The sequence below is a fragment of the Mugil cephalus genome, chromosome 18 (genome assembly GCF_022458985.1).
Source record: "Mugil cephalus isolate CIBA_MC_2020 chromosome 18, CIBA_Mcephalus_1.1, whole genome shotgun sequence".
Classification (NCBI taxonomy): domain Eukaryota; kingdom Metazoa; phylum Chordata; class Actinopteri; order Mugiliformes; family Mugilidae; genus Mugil; species Mugil cephalus.
In genome coordinates this window covers 12,936,169-12,956,799 of record NC_061787.1, presented here as the reverse complement: position 1 = coordinate 12,956,799, position 20,631 = coordinate 12,936,169, and the positions used below count along the sequence as shown (strand labels likewise).

The 20,631-nt window shown below is 41.9% G+C and overlaps 1 protein-coding gene across 1 annotated transcript in view; it reads left to right on the top strand.

Moving 5' to 3' along the window:
* Positions 1-952: 952 nt before the first annotated feature.
* Positions 953-20,631, top strand: part of LOC124995911 (cadherin-18) — a 100,010-nt gene continuing 80,331 nt past the window's right edge. Inside the window, exon 1 of the mRNA XM_047568671.1 lies at positions 953-1,078. The gene's annotated coding sequence lies outside the window, so the exon portion shown is untranslated. The remainder of the gene's footprint in view (positions 1,079-20,631) is intronic.

Below are 20,631 nucleotides of genomic sequence, written 5' to 3'. Positions count from 1 at the left end.
TCTCGCCTTTCCAGGTGGACATGCTCATTGTCCGGCTGCCTTATCTCTTCAGGGCCATTCCTCCTGAAGATCACTGGGACTGACAGAGCAGAAGCATAGGCATTCCTACAGAAATTTCTGGAGCAGGCAAAGCCCTGGGGAGAGTGCTGTTGATGCAGGCGGGGCGAAATCTAAGGCGTCTGGATTAAAGGCTGCCTTGAGTATCCTAAACAGTCTCACTGAGATTCAAGATCCGGCTCATTAATTGCCATTGCGGGGATATATTAAGGGTGTTTCACCGATAAGGCAAGAGAGAATCTGCCCTCCATTCGGCATCCTTAACTGCCATAGTGCTATGTAAGGGTCGCGGAACAATTTAAAGCACCCTTGGGACCAGATCGATCAGATGGCCCGTTTGTGTCCTAATCCATTATATCTGACAAGTGATTCCATATCTCAGGATGGATTGTTATTTTGTGACCAGAGCAGGAGTGTCGTTTGATGTAATGGCGAAATCATTCCTCGAGAGCGGAGGAAAAAAAAAAAAAATAGAAAATGATGGAAAATTGTTCGACTTTGTGGCAGCACCCTCTGCAAAGCATTTTGCCTTAACGGTAATTTTGTACATTGGTAATAATAAAGTCAAATACATTTTCTAAGTGCGGTCAAACGCGGCGCTGAAGCAGAGATAAATGGTTTTTCCCGTAACCAGCAGATGTTTATGAACCCTAAGCCCCTTTCCAACCACACATGCTCCTTCTCATAGATTTCATTAAATGAAATTGCTGAAGGGAGTCAAACACAAATGTTTGAACGTCCGCACAAAAAGAGGCATGTTAGAAATAGCAATCTCTCTATATGTGTTTACATCCCTAAATTGATAAGAAGGGTTGATAAGAAGGGATTATCCAGCTATTAGCATAAAGCCTGGACGAGAGCGCATGGTCTTACACATGCTGTTCTGCTTTTCACACCTGCTGCTGCCCATGTGGGATTTAACCATCGCCGGTGCTGGCTGTAACTCTGGAGTCTGAAGTCTAAACTCATCGCTTCTCTGTCTGGAATGAGAATTTTATTGCACATTACACAGTGTAATGAGGTAAGAGATTAAGACGTCGCCCTCGCATCTCGATGGTTGTGTTAGCAAGTTGGTTTCGAAATGACTCCGCTCCGCAGCCACCTCTCGTGGCATTGTTAATGGTGAGAGTGATAGAGAGGTTTGTGGCTGCTCTACAAATCTCTAATTTAGATGTAATTTCTACCTGTGGACAGAGATTCCTTGTGGCCTCTTAGGGTGGCCAGAGCGCTTCCTTTTGATTTCAGTCAAAAATTGCAGAGTGATGCAGTTAAAGTATAGATGATGGGCCGGTACTTTTAAAGGAACCTGTACCATATGTAGGCCAAGATGAGTTTTTAATTCAATAAGATAACGGATAATGTAATTTTCATTTATTTAAGTTGTTTTTAATTTACATTTTCATTTTACACAATGTCTTGAGAAAAGAAAAACTTGGCATCACTTATTTTTTATTGCCTTCAGTTTTTCAATAAAAGCAATTCCACCTATTTCACACAAATTACATTAAATTGTAGCAGCTCTGATTTTTAGTGAATAAATAATGTGTCGAGTGCAAATTGTTGCTCTACAAACAGACCTGTTGATCTTATGTTGTTTTTCTAACAGTAAGGAGCCGCTGGAGTAATTTAATCTGTAATAGTAATCGCCACATGCTGTTACCACGGTAACCACAAATATCACCGACTTCACCCAGATGGAAATTTTTACAAGTTTAAGGATTTTAAGGACCTTGTGTGACAAAAACACTGTCAATGAATTTCAGGTTACAGTGAAATATATAGGGTCTATTTTTTTTTTTTTTTTTTTGCTGGAGTGTCAGAGATGCTACATTAAATCCTGCCTTTGTTTGTGTGTGAGTCGGAAAACGTGGATGTGCGTGGAAAGCGTGCTATTTCAGAGCCGTGGTTGTGCGCTGAAGAAATGATTTATTACAGCTCCAGTGTTAACCTAGGAAGTAATGGCCTCTGCCTCACCGGGTCGGCGTGCTATCTGGTGTCCGTGCTACCACGCTGCAGGGCTCTTATTGGTGGGCAGTATCGATCGCGCTTGGTGTGAGGGCAACTGGCATGGGAGTTCACAATCAAGATACTGTAATTCTCCCATCTTGATCCAGATGCTCACCATAGCCTCCAGTTTGACGTCTGGAGGTCGGAATTTCTTGTAACGGGGGGGTTGTAAGGAGACACTTGACCCTTGGGTCAGATGTGGATTCTTGATCCTTCTGACAGTGCGGAGGGGGATCTTGCATCTTTCCAGGAATCTGTGCGAGACTGTTGCTTGGGCTGTTTGACCTCATAAACCCACACGTTGGTTACATGTTATTAGATGTTTATAGCCTCTGTGAGTGCAGCACACACGCTTATGGAATTCCCAAGTGGCGATCGGTGATGTCAGAGAAGAGGAGAATAGTCGAATCTTCACCTGAAGGACCACAATAAATCTACTAGTGGATAAACCAACATAACCAGCTTCAATGAACTGACTTAAAAGCACTGCTTGTTAGGAACGAAGTGAAGCTTATCCCACCGGATTGTAGCTGCCATTCTGCAGCGCGCCGGCTGGAGGCCATATTTAGCAGCAGGCGCTGACATCCTTGACCTCTGCCAGTGAGACACACAAGCTGGATTACCTGGTGATACGCTCCTGATTCTCTAATCCCAGATCTGTCTCGCGAAGATTAGCGCTGAGGAAATCAAGCACATGCAAGTCTGAGAAGTGACGCGCCTGAACTGCCCACCCAGCAGCCTCCCAACCTGCTGTTTGCAGATTTTTGTTTCTCTTAAACCGCACTGAAACTGGCTCTTAGTAAATAGCTGCTGTAACTTTGAAATATTCGAGTTATTTCCAGCTTTCCCAAATATTGCTTTCATCAGATAATGATTTCTTTTTTTTTAACCCCTAAATACGCAGAGCAAGGAGGTACTTGTTTCCTGGGTTTCATCAGAGTGAAAACGAAGCATAAATAGGCTGATCTGCCACAACATTAAAACCACTGAGAGGAGATGTAACTGACAATGCGATGTTCTGCTGGCAAGTGGATGGTTTATGCATTTGCAGATCCCACCACCATGCGGTGTGATGCTGCGGTGACTTCGCTCGTGACACGGCTGGTGACTTATTTGCGATTCGAGTCACACGTGGAGAATGATCCCACACACACTTCCAGGCTGTGTAAGGGCTATTTTACATAAAGGGAACGTGATGGAGGGCCGCGTCAGATGACCTGGCCTCCACAATCGCACGGCCTGAACCCGAAATGAGATGGATCAGAACGAGCTGGACCACAGGGTGAAGCAGCCAACACGTGTCCAACGCATCTGCGGACCACTCTAGGTGACACCCATGTGAGGCTGATTGAGAGACAGATAGATTCTGCTTCTGGCAGAAATAGAGACAGTCTGACCTTTGTTTACTGAGTCGATGTTAGAGGACCAATTGTGATCCAGCTGTAGACCCAGTACAGGCTGCAGATGGGGCCACGACCTCCTGAAATCCACTACCGTCTCCTTGGTTTTAGCTGTTTTGATGAAAATGCGGTTCTCTCCACATCATCTACAATGTAGAAAATGATAAAACATTGAATGAAGATCTTTTTTGACAAGAACAGCGTGTATCATATCATATCATATCATATCATATCATCAAAACCTGTGTTCCTGCTATTGTGCTGGGAAAACAAATGATTTCACTTGTACATGAGACACATGTCCCATGGATTTGGAGTTTACTTTGGTGTTATTGAAGGTAATGAGTGCTACCTCCCGAGGAACGCTCTGTGTGGGAGAGGAGATGCTGAGGCAGGACCTGCATACAGATTGAGACACTTGCAACATTTGCGAGCAGCCTCCCTTCTCAGCAGGGCGGAGGGCTGTGTTGCTCCCAGATTATGAAGCCCTTACTCTCAAAGGGAGAGATAGCGTATTGTGCCAAAACAACCATGACTGAAGCAGAAAATAATTCTTCCACTCTAGTTACAAGGTAGATTTTAACCATGCCTGATTTGCACAAAAAATAAATTACTATGCACTGAAATAAACTTCCTCTGTGCAGGCCGTCTTCTTAGATCTAGAATTTTGCTCAAAATGCAAAATTATCATCACAGAATAAAGTGAAGGGGTCATCATATTAGTTTAAATATGAACCATCTTTTTTACATGAGAGCACCACGTACATAAAAGTGTGTTTTCTCCATTTTTGGTGCAATACCTGGTGCACACACTCGGGCGCCTTGTCTCCTGTGCACTCAGTGCAGGTAAGCTGACTTTGCTGTCCATCTGACCCTACAGCTCCTGATAATATTGCACTTAATAGACAGCTTGTGGTTACAAGTCAGTGAACTCTGCTGCTGCACTTTATTTTGTGCCGTAACTCAGAGGGGTTTGAGGTGTGATATAGACATGGTAGGCACAAGGTCAGAAAACACAGTTGATCTTGATACCCGCCGCCGTCACAGAGCCCTGGGTCTCGTTCGATAAACACTTACAGACACCGCTCTGTAATACCGCTGTGAATGAATACCTGTGAATGGAGGTGATTGCATGTGGCACCCTCCCAGGCTGACATACCAGGAGCCAAAACGTGCAGTTCCTCAAGCGACCACTTGAGCCTCAGCCACAAAGACCTCCATGTTAAAACTTGTTTGGGCATTTGTTATCCCTGATCATTGGTTGGATGAAGCACGTTTCGTTAATACAAGATTTCGTAGAGGCAGAGTTGTGCTGATGGTAGCAATAATCTAGTAGAGAAACTTGGTGTTCAACAAATTTGAAATACACTTTTTCAGGTAGTAGTAACGTTCCTGTTCCAGATTTGCTTCAGTCTAAGTTCACTACATTTTGGTGCCTCAAATTCCAACTTTGTATAGTATTTGTGTAGCAGAGACTCTGTATAACTGTCCGTCATCATCTCCCGCCTGCGGGCATCTATAGTCTTAGAGTGTAAGACAATCGGAGTGACGCAGGTGTCTCAGCATTGCTCCCTCTTCCTGTGAATGACATCTGACAGTGTTGATTTCCACTAAACAGTTTGGTTCAAGCTCCGGGCGCCTTTTGGGACGGCTCGTGTGCAGCAACTCCCTGTCAGATATTTAGTCGGTTCTGCTGCCAAAAACACACTTGTCACTTCACGTTTTATCAAATGCTCTTGACTCGGCATAATGAGAGAAGCACTTAAACCCACTACTAAAACACAGCTCGTATCCATGCCGGTGAGCGCCTTTGAACGCACCGTGTTTAACCAGCTCAGACCGCGTAAAAGATATTGAAAGTGATCCTCGGGCCCATTAGCGTTGGTATAGGTTTTTAGCAGTGACTGGGACACAATCTGACTCAGACTTCAGCGGTAAAAGGAGATTATTCTAATTGGTCCCTTGAATGCAACAATCCCCCATGTACCCTTGCAGTTCTAAGAAACGTTTGCAATTTCACCTGTCACAAAATATTACCTTCATTTTGTTTGTGCCACAAAATACCCATCCTTTGAGAAACCCCCCTTTATTCTGTTATAAGTCTCCCACATAAAAAGGGTTATAGTAGAGTTTGCATACCATGCAATTTTCTGTAAAATTGTGTTGACTTACACCATGTTTAATGAACAGTAATTTATCTGCAATATAACAAGTTCACCAAGGTTAAATATGTGTCCATCAAGTAGGCTTAGGGGTAAGAAAAGAATTAATCTATCTGGACAAAGCTGAGCTGCAAAGCCTATGGTGACAGAGAAATCTTGAATCTTGAATTTTGACGAGGGACTTTCTGCAAACTCCATCCATAAATATTACCGTACTGTGGGTAGATTCCTCTCCTAATTGCCTGTTCTAGGAATCATGAGCAATACCCTCTGTTTAAAGCCTTTAGAAAATAGGTCAGTTTCTGGATTTATATACTGTTTCAATTGTATTGGGCATTTTTAGTTTTATTCAGTGTAGTACACTTACGAGAAAGTGGTGGGAGATCAGTGGTTCCAATGACAGTGCAGATTGATCTCAATATGAACACCGTCTAATAGATTAGCGTCTTTTTTTTTTATCATAATTGGCGCATTTGCAAACATAGAAATGAAATGTTAATTACTATTTCAGGCATTTCTCAACTATAGTCGCAAAATGGCCAGGTTTAACTAAACACAAAGGTACTGAACAGCGGTGTTAAAGCAATTCTTCAACTCAATCTGATGGGGGGGGGGGCAAGAAGTTAACAGAACCTCCAAAGAAACTTGTGCAATCGCTCATGGATAATAATACACTTATTGATTTAGCTGCAACGGTACAAAACTAAAACTGGAGCAGGTTGCTCGGGGAGGCACAGAGGTCCATCCACAATCTGTCTCTCACCAATAGGCAGTCCATATAGGCTTTCAGGATTTATTCAGGCTGTCAAGCTTTGGCATATTTCCTCCAGGACATCCCACAAACTAAGAAACGGCTCAAACTTGGGCGTGTCTTGATGTCATGACTGCAATAATATTAAGTGATCAATCAGAAAATACCTGGTCAGAGCAATAACATGAAAGTACTTTACTGCCCATTTGATAAATCAAATAATCAAAGTTAGGCTCAGATGTTACACGTTGTGTAAATGTGAGAATGTCGGGATTCTTTATATATGGACCTTACATAGCTGGTGTATAGATCTAGTGCCCTAGCTCAGAGTAAAACCTTGGCAGCGCCCTTTAAAAGTGATTCTAATTCCATAAATCAGTCACCTTCAGCGTCACCACATCAATAGGGGAGAGCTCATCACACGACGTCTGATATCAATCTTCTCGTTTAATCTTCTCACGCTAATGAGCTAGCCTGGGTTGCTGCTCAGGCATTAGCTCAACTTGCTCTTTCTACGCTTTTCTTATACAAGTGCCCCAAAAGTGTGCACTGTGTCCACGCACATGCAGTGCATGGGTGGAGTCACCTCTCATCTCATCCGAACCTCGTCGAGTCATCTGGTAACAGATATGAACTATTACTGGCTGTCCCATGAGGCCGCTGACCCAAAAGATGAAATGAATCCATGTTTTCGGCCCTAACTTCATCTCCAGCATCCTTCTCAGAGCGCTGGTTGTTAACCATTATTCGCCATGCAGTCTCTCATCCTGCTATTATTATGGATGATTCAATGCCTTGTGGTCACCCTGCCTGCCCTGATATTAAAGTTCCGACTTGGATTTCATCCACAGCTGCAGCACTCGGACAGAGTATTGATCACATCAATGATTCAAAGGGCAAAGTGAGTCACAAGCAGCTGACAAATGGCTATAATAAAATAATAAATTCCATTGTTCTTAGTATTTAAACTGAGGCCGGCCCTTTTATTTTTATTTGGAGCTGTCAGAAATAACATAGCTATACTTTGTCTTTATGGCATTAAAAGATTAATTAAGTGGCGCTTAATGGATCATGTCAGAAGACAAATGGTGGTTGTTGTTTGCTGAGGCTGTGACTTCCCAGGAAAGTAATTGTCTAAGTTGTACAAACACTGAGTTTTTTTTTTTTCCCAATTCCATCATTCCTCAAAAAAGTACAGCCGTGCAAACTGTCCTCCAGTAGCTCAAGTAAGTCCTTTGTGTTTTTTAGGTCAGACACGCTCCTAAAAAAAAAAAAAAATGGAAGTGTAAGTCTCTTTATTCTGCAAACTGAGATCCATCTTCTTCATTTTCACGCAGCAGTACCCAGCAGAATTATAACCGAGAATTTTTAAAAAACAAAGTCATTATAAATCCACACTTAGTGTCTTTATAATTACAGTATAGCATATTGTTTTATTTGCAGCAAGGTGTGATCTACTATTTTTTCGTAAAAAAATAATTCTAACATAACAGGCAGTGAAGTGGGAACATCAGGCAGCACTGGTGTTGCAATGTGTGATTAAAAACCATCTCACATATGATCAGAATATTAGATATATATGTGGCTATCATGTTGTGAAACTAGGCTGGATTCTTTACATGACCAACACACCCACAGAGGCTAGTGTGGGTTGATAATACATTGGTGGACATCTGTCAGTCTGTGACCTACCTGTACACTGACCACGCTCTTAAAGATGTAAAACATGAAGCCTTAATATAATTTAAACAGCTGATTTATATTTAAGAAAAAAGCCCTTGCACAGTTCTCATGGGTGGAAAAACTTGCCACGGACACCAAAGCTGCTTGTTGTTCCAGGCTGTAAACATGTACACCTGTAAAGTTGGTCTGATGAGATTGAATTGCTTTTCCAGCCATCCTAGTGGCCATTTGAGTAACTGCAGTTTTTCTTTTTTTCGAAAAATCTTTGGTTGATTAGACATTTTTATATATTTTTTTTTTAATTTCCCCCCACAAATTTAAATTTCTTTAAATAGACATTAATATGAATCCAACATATTTTAGTAAAGGGTTAAATGGAGGCAGAAGATGTTGTCTTTCAGTCAGCACTTCACTCATTAAACGATACAGGAGCCGTCCTACACAGTTTCGCACAGAGCGCCACACTAGCTGAGCCAATGACAAGGCCGCATATTACACGCTGACTGTCAGGTTCCCCGCAATTAGCCAGATATTATTAATTTAAGTTACACTGACAATATGACTATGTATAAAAACTATGTGGCAGAGTCATTACTCATAGTCAAACCTATTGTATAATGTATAAAAGTCACATGCATTTCGCAGCTGCCATCCAAAACAGAATTGTATGTATTTTAGTTCAAGCAGGTGCCACTTCCCCTCTTTGAGCCAATCCTGATTGGTTCTATAAATGAGATCCATATGCATGGGAGGGCAGAGATCCTCGGGGCGCAGCCAGAGGCAGGAGCACACAGTGGAGAGGACTTTCCAACATTAACCTGCAATACATGTATAGTTTGTGACACACTGTTATCAATTTTTATTTTCATCATGCTGCCAACGCACTGTTATCCACTCTCATGTAGTGTGAGCCTGACTTGCAAGAGAGCAAGACGTCCACATGCAACGCCACACAGGGGTGCCCAGCACCACAGTGCATATATAATGGTGTATAGCTCACCATGTGAAATGTTAAATAATTCATCCAAGGCTACATTTCAGTCTTGTCAGACAGAAACTGGAAGAGACAAGTTTTCAACAAATCAATGGGTAAGAGCCGGATACCATGTAACAGAAATAACAGTGTGACCTTTCAATTTGAGGTGGAAAAGGAAAACAGTACAACTGTTAATGTTTGTTTTTTTTCTTTTCCAGACAGAATAAAATTTCAGACTGTTCACATAATACATCAAGGACGAATACATATTTTTTATGCTTTACTTAGCAAAAATAATAGTAATGCCACAATGTAAAAAAAATACCACAAAAAGTACGCACAAACCGTATTTACTGGGCCGATTGGACCCTTTCAGAGAACATTTTAGAAAACTCGTAACCACATGTGGCTGCGAGTATATAGCCACCACAAACTAAAACCAGAAAACCGACAGAAACGGTAAACATTGCATTTCAAAAGATGCACATTAATTTGCCTCCAGAGAGATACTACTCTTATGGGAGGGCAGCCCAGACTCAGAGGCTTTTTTTTTCCTTCTTTTTTTTTCATCACTCTGTGAGCAACTGAAATCTAATTCTATCCGCACATCGCATGAGTCTGGTTGGTTTCCTCCATAAGAAGCTGGAGGTGTGCAATCTACAGCAATCTTCATCGAGCAGCCCGCTATAGTAGATTCATTACTCAATCCACTCTGACTGCGATATTTCAAACTCAGCTGACGTCAAAAAGATATTACTGTAATGACTGTTGTATTGCTCTGTCGACACATTTTTGGTTAATGATAGCGGTGCATGCCATTCTCACTGACAAAACCGGTGACTACTGAAAGCGTTATTGCTTTTATTGTGACGCTGCAGCATAAGGGAACTTTCAGTTTGGGTCGTCTCATTTATTACTTTGCATTCCCATTCAGATATCGGCTCATAAACTTAAAGTGACATTGCTTTTGCAAATGTTGCCCAAACACAGTTCATAATGTCACTTATCTTGGGGCCATAGGTTGAAATAGGTTGTTACCTTATTCAAAAGACACTGAGCCGGCACTAACTAACTAAAATATTTTTGTTTTGATTCCATTCAGTGACTCAGCTGTAATTACAGAGCCACGCTGTCCTCAGTGGATGGAGCCAAATGCTTAAAACAGATCTTTACTCTTCTGATCTAATACCCACACTTGCATAACCGTGCGAAACTCTTACTGTTAGCATATTCTCATTTCCACTCCTTATGTTTGTGCAGCGTGTGCACAATTTTCACCTTTTCCCGTTTGTGCAGCAGAACACGGCAGAAAAAGCTGCTAATTACACATGAAATAACACAAAATAACAGTTGCTTTTTCGCACCTTCCCTGTGATCGGAGAATAACGAGATCTGAAACCCCACCCTCCCCCTGGGTTAATTGAAAATGGGGAACGGCATTCCGCAAATGTGTGCAATTCCACCCCGCCCAATGCGCAGGTTAATCGTGTGTTTATAAAGGTTACCATAGTATTTCCAAGGGTGGAAAAATAATGTCCTGCGGAGAGACCTCTGCACACTCAGTTAAGCCTTAAAATGGGTGGTTGAGAATGAACGAAAACCTCACTTATCATGGAGTTATTGAGAGGTCATTCTGAACCAACAATATCTAATTTTCCTCCATGCATTTGTGCACATATATTACACTTGATGGCTTAGTACAGTCAGCACTTTAAATGTGTAGTGACTCTCTTCGGCACGCACAAATGAAACTGGTTTTCTAAAACGATCTCCGTGATCTCTGTATTATATGTTTTCTATGACAATTCAGCAGACGGAAATATTCTACATAGTTTCTGCTTCTCGGAGGAGAGCATTTGCTCCTTTTTCTAAAACCAACATTTTTGGGAATTAAATGGCTGAACTGCTACAGCCTTGGGAATTATGGTGGATTTTTTCAACCTCGCCTTTGAAACGCAACATTTGTGTCACATGTAAGGGGAAATGGAAGATACCGCACAGTGTGTTCTCCTCCTCAAAGCACCGTGACCCAAAAACCAGATGAAGTAAGGACATATGCAAGGTTCTGGTTACGGTATTCGTACACTGCACATTGAAACACTGCCCTGCCTTGTGTCACCGTACAACTTGATATTGTGGAATTGTGTATAAATAGCATGCCCTTGTGGTACACATTACAAGCTTTTTATGTGCTATTCGGTTCCACAAAATGATGGTTATGGGTCAGGTTGGCATCGAGACTACGCGGCGTGAAATGCCACACCGAAACCACAAAATGCTTGCCGATACTAAGCAACGTTGACTTGGCACCTTCAGCAAAGTGCATCATCTTTTCCCAGAATCTGTTGCCTGAAATTATCAATAAAACTGGTCACTGTGTTGATGATTTTTACGGCCATCAGCAGATGACAGGTGATTTCAGCAGATGCTTTCCACTTGAAGACTAACTAGTATATGCCTGTTAAAACGAGTAGTAGTTGTAGGGGAAAGCAATTTACTCCTTACTGATACTTGCCCTGGTTTGACGCACATCAGTCATTTATTTGAATCATTTTCCACACTTGGATATAGGTTTTAAACGTCTCGACCCTCTCCCCTGATTGTACCTCTTGTTTTTATTAGCAGCTGGTCTACTGCTCAGTCGGAGAGCACTCGTCCCATTAGGAGCTATAACTCTTGTCTCTTTACTCACACCATTTCCTGTGTTTAGTCATCACTCAAAGCAATGGAGCCGAGCTGAGCCGCCACTCGATACACAAGTGCGAAGCAACATGGCTCTGAAAGTCAATGACTCCGTTCCATCGCACGATTTTTTTATTTTTGCTACCCCCTCTCCTTTTGTTGTTTTTTTTTTTTTTTTTTGCTCGCTCTTTCTCACCCGTTCCTCTGTTTACATTCCCACTTTGCCGCTAATATTTCACGTCGGACGTCGTGATTTCTTGTTCATTTCGGTTTCCCGTACTGTGTCTGAGCTGGATATAAGTAAGCCGCATGTAAACTTCCCCGTGTGTAAACAGACTGACTCCTGATCCGGCGAATGCAAAATTAATGAGAGTACAAATGTGTGAAGTGGGATGTGGAACCCTTGTGTGTTCTCATTACTATAAAGAGAGCGAAAAAATAGAAGCGCTGTTTTTTATTCATGCATTTAATTAGAGGCACTCTTTTGTTTATTCTAAACCAATATAGTCACCAATATCCTCCTAAATCTCTTATAAAGACTTTAGCAAATTGTTAACTGCGTTCCTTGTGCATATAGTCGTTGGTCATATCTAACCATTGCGCGTGAGGCAGTGTAGCAGCTTTTGAGAGGCAGCATATTCTTCAGCAGGACGTTTGATGCATTCTAATGAGGAAGAAATAGGCTTTCAGAGTCGGCGGCAAAAACAACGTTTTGTTTGATTCCTGAGCAGCAATTTGTTTTGGGTGGCTAAATGCTCATGGGTAAGAGTGCTCGGCATATTCTCCGCTGAGGGAAAGAGTAGTACATGGATTTTTAATGGCGGGGGCCCAGTGTAACCTTGATGCTCGTCAACCACATATAAATTAGATGTGTTGCGGGAGCCAAACAAATTCCCAGTCCTAGCCTGCAGTGGTGATATGTGTCTCCCAGGCTCCAACACAGCTCGCCGCCTCAGCCATTTGTCTGTGTCCACGGCAGTTCCCATGCACACACCCACCCAAACCAGCAGCTTGAAATGAGATTCACTCAAGTGCATAATCCTTCAGTTCTGCTTAGCTGTGATTAAATGACCAAATATCTCTTATGCACTATATGGAGGGTCCGTATTTCCACGATTAAAAATCTAGCGCGCCACAACAATGTCCCCGCGTCCTAATCGCCTGCAAACTTGTCCAAGGAGCACATCGTAATCTGGGAGTATTGTTAAAGGCTCGCCAGCAATTAGCCCCTCTGGCAAAATGATTTACTGACATGTCATTAAAAACCCGTCAGGGAAATAGACATCATGCAGAGAAATGGCCCTTTGGATCAATACCCAAGTAACCACCGAAGCACTGTGCAGCTCGACATTAGGGAGAGGCATTCGTGTTTCAAACTCATGTGCGAGGAAATTCTCTAGTGCCCCATTAATAAGCCATTAGTAAAATCATGCACTACTTATCTGTCCGTCTTATATGTTTTGCAGCAGCTTTCACGAAATTCATCCTACAGGCTTTCAAGTTGTACCTAAAGGCAACAGCTTCAAACCCACACTGAAAATTAAATGCACGCTAATAATAAACAGTGGGGTGACAGTGTCAGGTGATTGACGGGAAGCTGTGTGTGAAGAAGTCACAACGGATGTCAGCTGTCAGTGCGAGGTTTTCTTTTCTATCCATACAGGAGGCTTCCTCTGTGACACACACACACATCTTTATTTAACCACGACTGCTGTAAACCTTTGATCTTATTGACGTGCAGATTTAAAGGGAATAATGAAGGAGCGGCGGCCTCATACCTTAATGTGAGGTTTAGGAACTGAATAAATAAATAGTCGTTGAGAGTAGCTTACAGAATACTACACAAGGAACGGAATTTCCTTGCAAAAGGGGATCCCGCCAGAAAAAGATGAGATTGTACTTTTTTTTCCCCCCACACATGATTTCATAACATTGCAATCTTTTGGGAAGTTTGTCAAAGTCACCTTGCACATAAAATCTCAATTTTTGGCTTGTGTAAATTAAAGCAATATAAAATGCCAAATGCTAAAGGTTGAAGGCAGTGTTACCAGATGGGAAATGAAGAAATATCGTACTACAGTCTTAAAACTATCTATCGTAAGTACTAAAACTGGAATAAACGCTAAGGCTTGATCATTTCAATGAATGAATTTCAACTGCTTTATTCAGTCAAATTGTATATTAGGCCCAGAAACCATTGTATAAATACGATAATTATCATGTATCTGGTAACTCTGGTTGAAGGATGCAACAAATCACGCGTAGCATCTCTCCATCCCCCCACGCTGGACGTACAGTGTCGAAGCAATTTGTTTTCCCACTTATTGAGTGCTACTCCCCTCTGCAACCTTCACTGGCTTTGCAGTGCTTGTGCTTAATTACCTTAACCAGCCTCACCTGAGAAGATGTGAATAAATGGCATTGTTGAAGACGACCGCTTTTCACCTGCCGAGGCTCACCGTGTCTCATCGGTTGCTCTTTTTAAGCCCTTATTTTTGTAATTCCGTCATTTGTCCCCGCTTTATGTTGTTCCCGTCGAGCTGGGTCGTAACTTAAATGGGGTCTCGTTCTGGATATCTTTTGGAAATTATTGTGGAGACTGTATGCGGGAGTTCTTTTTTCTCACGTTGAGAATGGGGATTATCCAAAGCTTAACTGGCTCCATGGCCCCCTTCATGGACTCACTGCAGTTTGCCTATTGTCCTAATGTCGGAGTGGAGGACGCGGTTTTCTTCCTGCTACATCAAACACTTTCTCACCTGGAAGTGCCCGGCAGCACTGTGAGAATCACCTTTTTTGATTTCTCAAGTGCTTTCAACACCATCCAGCCGGTAATTCTGAAGGATAAACTCGAGAGGATGGGTGTGGACCGATGTCCAAGTAGATCCTGGACTACCTCACAAATCGACCACAGTTAGTGAGAGCCAGGAACTGTGTGTCTGAACTGCTCACCAGGAACACCGGTGCCCCCCAGGGAACTGTCCTGGCTCCCCTTCTTTTCACCCTGTACACAACACACTTCAGACACAACTACAACAGAGTGAAAGGAGCACTCCTGAAGACCTGCTGGAACAGTAGCATCACAGAAATGGAAAGGAAGAAGCTGGACAACATCATCGGGAAGTCCAGCTCTGTCCTGGGTGACCTGACAGCAATGAGGAGCAGCTTCAGTGACAGTCTTTTTCACCCTTGCTGTGTGAATGAAAGATGCTGTTAGGCTCCACAATGAACATTTGTAATATATGCAGTATTATTACACTACATTTCAAGGTTCAACACTTTCACCCTTCACTACTTACTATGTACTGCAAAATATGTGCAATATCCGATTACCTTCATCTGTGCAGTTTAATACTTTTTGTATATATGCCAATAGTTGTATTTGTTTTGTTCTATTTTATTTTATTACTTATCTTTTTAACAGTCCACTCTGTACTCTCGTGATTTTTCTGCCCCTTTGTATGCTGTTGCAAACTGCAATTTCCCGATTGTGGGACAAATAAAGGTTTCTCATTTCTAATGCTTTATAACTCACTTGGTGTAGAAAGCCTCCAGGTGTTGGCGTGACCATCACCACTCTATTATTTCTTTGTGGTAACCCTGGGGTGGCCCCTGGCGTGATTGAGAGAGCCGAGGAGGAGTAGTTGAGGTGTAGCTAGTGGTTCAGTGTTTCCGGTAGAGAGGAAACTAGGTACGTTTGTAATGGTATGTGGTAACATTCAATGGCCTTTGTTTTTACAGTGTTCTTTGTTAAAATGTGGATATTTTGGGTGAGCTCGTGGGAGCTTTTATGTGTGAACATGCCCACTGTGTAAACTGCATTTACAGGTGTGATCTTTGGTGTGGGAAGTCGGCCCGATTTTGATGTTACTAGCTGGTTGAAAACAGTAAATTTGTGTGGTGTAATTTTTGGCTGTGGTGAGGACAGTTCCCCATGTTGGGATTACTAGCTAACCTTGCTCTAAGGTAGCAACTTGGTGTACTTAATCATTTAGCTTGCGGCTTGGCTCATGTGTTCCTTGTATTTTCATAAAAGAAAGAAGTGGCCTCTCTACCACCCAACTACAATCAGCACATGTACGTAAGTGGTACGACTAGCGTCTGTGCAGAACATAACAAAAAGACTTTCTAACTTGAGTCTTTTCATCTGTCTGGCTTTCCCCAATGCATCTGTCTCATGAATTAATTCTGAGACCACACAGTGCGTGTTTGATGAAAAATGGGCAAAGAGGAGATTAAGCAGGAGTGTAGCTGCGATGACCATGTGACAGTCAAACCTGTCACGCAAAGCCACTGCACCCTTAATTATACATGACATTAGGCCATCATGCAATGAAGAAATCAGCTATGAAATCTGGTTGTTTCCCTACCAGGCTTCACATTTTCAGCTTTAAAATTGGTAGTCCGTGGGGGCTGACTCCCTTGTGGAGACAGCCTCAAGTGAAAATTCGAGGAACTGCAGTTTTTGGCGCCACAGCATTGGCTTCCTTTTTCAAGCCCAGAGGCTTTTTGGACTTAAGGTTAGCGAAATACTGTGGTTTTAGTTAGATTCCAAGAGTAAACTCTGGTAACTGGTGACTTCATTCACAGTATTTTCTGTGAGTTCCTAAACGTAACTTTGAGAAACAACTTAATTATTCTTTAGTGGGCACATGGGAATATTACTCTACAAAACCAGATATAAATAGATTAGAAACATATGACACTAAAATTGTTGTCTGGCATAGCGTAAGCTGAGCAAGTGTGCAAAGGTGATCTACAATGTGTTGCAAAATTAAATACTTTTGCTTAGTACTGAAATAAGTGACACGAAACTGCTTCAACTTTTTAAAGCTTAACCAGTTATAATTTCATGAAGAGGCGCTAATTAGATGACGTGCTCAAAGAGACACCAGCATTATGATTGCGCCCATGTAAATAAAGCCCTTATAAAATGTAACCTTAACATCTGGCAGTGCCGTGAATTTGAATGTGTGATTCTTTTTCCTTTTTTTTTTTTTTGTTTATTGCTAAGAATGAAAACACCTGTCTTCAGTTTCAAGGAGACTCATTACTTTGTTTAATACACCGAGCACATCCACTTTAGAGTGTTTTTCAAGCAGCATGCCAACTCTGGATGCGGACCAGAGACACGGTTGTGTTGGCAGGAAGAACTAGGTTTGGATGATAGATGAAGCTGGAGGCAGTGTGCAGAGAAGCCGCTGACGCCTGCGAGACCCCATGTCTCCCTGTGTCCACTTCCTTCTTGCTCTCATCTCGCCACTCACCTCCTCGCCTAATCTGTCTCCTCAGCTAGCACGCTCCCTCGTTCGCAGCCCCCCCCCTCCAGGTCCCCTTTTCCATGACGCATCAGCCTCCATTCCCTTCATGTCTCCTAGGCGGCCTAATTGATGGGTGAACACTAACAAGTTGCCCTCCCTCAATCTCCCCATCGTGTCCTGGTCCTGAAGGGCCTCTCTCCCTCACTCTTGCGCTCATCCTCCACTCGCACTCGCCCATTTCACCGCCCTGTTCATTATTCATTAAGTTTCCCTTCAGATCCAGAGAGAGCAAAAGCATGGCTGAATTCATAGGCAGACTCAACAGCTGGCCCAAGGGTACCTGAGTGATGTGGATGTTTGTCAGTCAGTCACTCTCCTTCCATCTCCCCCCACCTCCCCCTCCGCACAGACAAAAGCCAGACAGAGGGGGATAGGTAAGAAGTGAAAGACGAAGAAGCTGAGTGCATGCTTCGAAAAGGCTTTTGAAACACCGTAACGTCGCTTTAAAACAAATGAGCAAAGTGTAACCAAGGTCACGGAAAGGGATTGTAGTCCAAAACCATAGAACGAAACGGGTGCTTACACCCTGAGCTAGCTGTTAGCATCTGCTCTAGTTGTTAGCATCTGGTCTAGACGAGTCTTTGTTAAGTTATTCTCTTAAGCTGAAGACACGGATGCAGCAATGACTGGAAGGCACTGACCACCAATCAAGACTCTAGCAGACCGAATACTGACTCTGGAATCTTGTTTTATGAAGCCACGCAGTCCCAGCAGGATTCCTGTTGAGATGTTCAGACGTAGCGGTTGTGCTGCTATGGTAGGCCATTTCAGTTTTAGCTCTCTGTTCAAAGAATTCCCACCCTTTTGATATCAAATCACACACATCAATCAATTTACATGAATCATTTACATTAAGTCGTTGTTGCAGCCTTAGGTTATACGACGAAAAGTCAAAAACATCTTTTTTTTTTCAATCTAATTTGGCAATGACATCACAGTTACGGGATTTTTTTTTAAATGTCTGGCAATAGTAATATACACCAATCAGGTTTAACATTATGACCACCTTCTTAATATTGTGCAGGTCTCTCTTGTGCTTACAAAACTGTTGCGTCTCATCAGAGAATGGACATAAGCCTTCTGAGGGTGTCCTGTGGTGTCTGGCAACAGAATGTTGTTAGTGGAGGTCTTAAGGTCCTATGGGTTGAGGGGAGGGTTCTCTGTAAACTGGACAGAATGATATACATACAGTCAGTGATCAGTCATTTGAATATATACAATACATAAACTATACAGTTTTAGTCATTCTACATCCGAAGGCTGATGGTTTTATTCATGCTACATCTGAAGGTTGAGGGTTTTATTCACTCTACATCTTAAGGTTGAAAGTAGGACAGTGTAACGGTACCGCAACGATTCCTCTTTGGAATATTTCATGTTAAGAAAGAAACAGATCAACTATTTCTTTGAGCATATAAAATGTAGCCCTATAATGTAGCCCTGCAATTCATGAAAATGAAGAATAGCCTTCAGATTTTTCAATTTTTGCTTAAAACTTTCAGTGAAGGAAACATTCAGTTTACCCCTGAATGGAACGCTGCTTAGAGTTTTCTTTTCACCTAATATTTTACTGTGTCCGACAGCTGCTAAAGTGCAACTCCGCACAGTAACATTTTAGATATTCTACGGCTCCATTTGCCTGTTGCTACCATGCTTGCGAGTCTGCGCATTCAATCCCTGGTTTAGATTATCACCAGACACAGAACACCTAAAAGCCCCAGGGGAATAGACCCCTGTGACAGACTGTCAGTGACACGCAATGTGCAAACACTTGAGGACGGAGAGTGTTTTTATAGATGCATACATGGCCGCAAAAACACCTTTGAATTTCATTGGGGGGGAAAAAAAAGTGGTTCAAAACAAAATGTCACCTTTTATTGAAAGCTTCAGTGCACTTCGAAGCGAACTGACTGATGCATCCATCACATAGAGTGGAAACAGAAGCTAAAGTAGCTATATATTGTACTCAGATAGATAAATTTAGTTGATGTGGTAGCGTGGATACTGTAATGCTACAACAAGAGCTGGACAGTTTGATTTAGTTTTTGTTTATGCAGCTTAGTTTCAATAATGAACATATTTTATAATAAAATAGATCTGATTAGATGTACAGTATATTTATTTACTAAGTAAGGAAATAAAGATTATAGACCAGATTATTGTAAGTCCAATGTCTTTCGAAGACCAGTAGGCGCTTTTGACTTCTGTGTCAATTTGACGGCGTAGCTATAGCGACAGTGCAGAGCATATGCAGAGCTGTTAGAGAGCGAGCCAGACTGACGAGCGCACCAGTATAAGTGGCTAGCACTGATGTTGGCTACATACGTAAGTTATGGCTTTACTCTAAAAGAGCCTTAGCTCTGACTTTTAAGTTTCTGTTTAAAGAGTCTTACTGCTCAAAACCTTTCCGATAGCTACACAAGCCTCTAAAGCTAAATGCATGAATTTAGTAATACAAGTGAATTCTTTACTATCGAAAACTGCCAATTTTCTTCTTGAAAAAGGCCAAACAAGCAAATTAACTATGATGAATTTTTAGAGAGGGTTTTTTTTTTCCTCAGTTCCACTACTTAGATGTTGACCTCAGTCTAGCAACTCTTCTGAACTCACTGGAATAATTGGTGCTTCGCTGTTGGCGCTGTTAAGATTCAGCCTGATAAAAGTAACACTCAACTCTCAGAGACTCTCGACCAGAGAACCTGAAAGCCACTCTGTGTTTTTAAAATATGCTTTATTCTTAGACAGTGTTTTATTCTTAGACTTGTTGGGCTATTTTTAAAGCTTCTGAAAAAGGTTCCTAATTTCCACCTTAGGGGGGAAAAAAACAGATGCCACTGCTTCTCCCTAAGAGTTGAATGGACACAGGCTACTTCCATGGATCAGAATGAGAGTCTTTGCCCAACACATTTACTGTGTGTGTGTGTGTGTGTGTGTGTGTGTGTGTGTGTGTGTGTGTGTGTGTATGTATATATATGTAGATTGTTAATTAAGTGTCCATCAATGTGCTAAAAACTTCATTCAGAAGAAAATGTAAAATATTAAACTTGGTTATAATCTCTACTTGGGTGTGAATGGTAGCTGCACAACACATACATCAATAAATAACTCTTTGTTTTTAATGATTTTTATCGACTATCCACATTGATTGGATGGTGAAAGTGTGACAAAACATCCCAAGAGCATGCCAAGAAGCATTTGCTTTCATTACAAAATAGGAAACATGGATAACGAGGATTCGTACAAAAACATACATTTGGAAGGGAAAGGTTTTCAAACTCTGAATATATATAAAAAAAAAAAAAAAAAACTGTAACAAATTTAGTCTGTAGTGCCCACAGTCCTGAGCATCAGTGTGATTTGTTGCCCAGGATTGGATCCGGAGTCTCTTGTGGTTTTAAAATGAAACTTTGGTTTAATATTAAAAACAAAACGCCTTGCGCTGTATCATTTTGTTGGAGGAGAGGAGTGTTTTATACCATTTCCACATGGAAATGATAAACTGATATACAGAGCGAATCCTTTTTTTTAAGCTATTAAATTGTAAATTTCTCTATTTCCCTGTTTCAAAGCACATCTTTCTCTTGCTATGCAG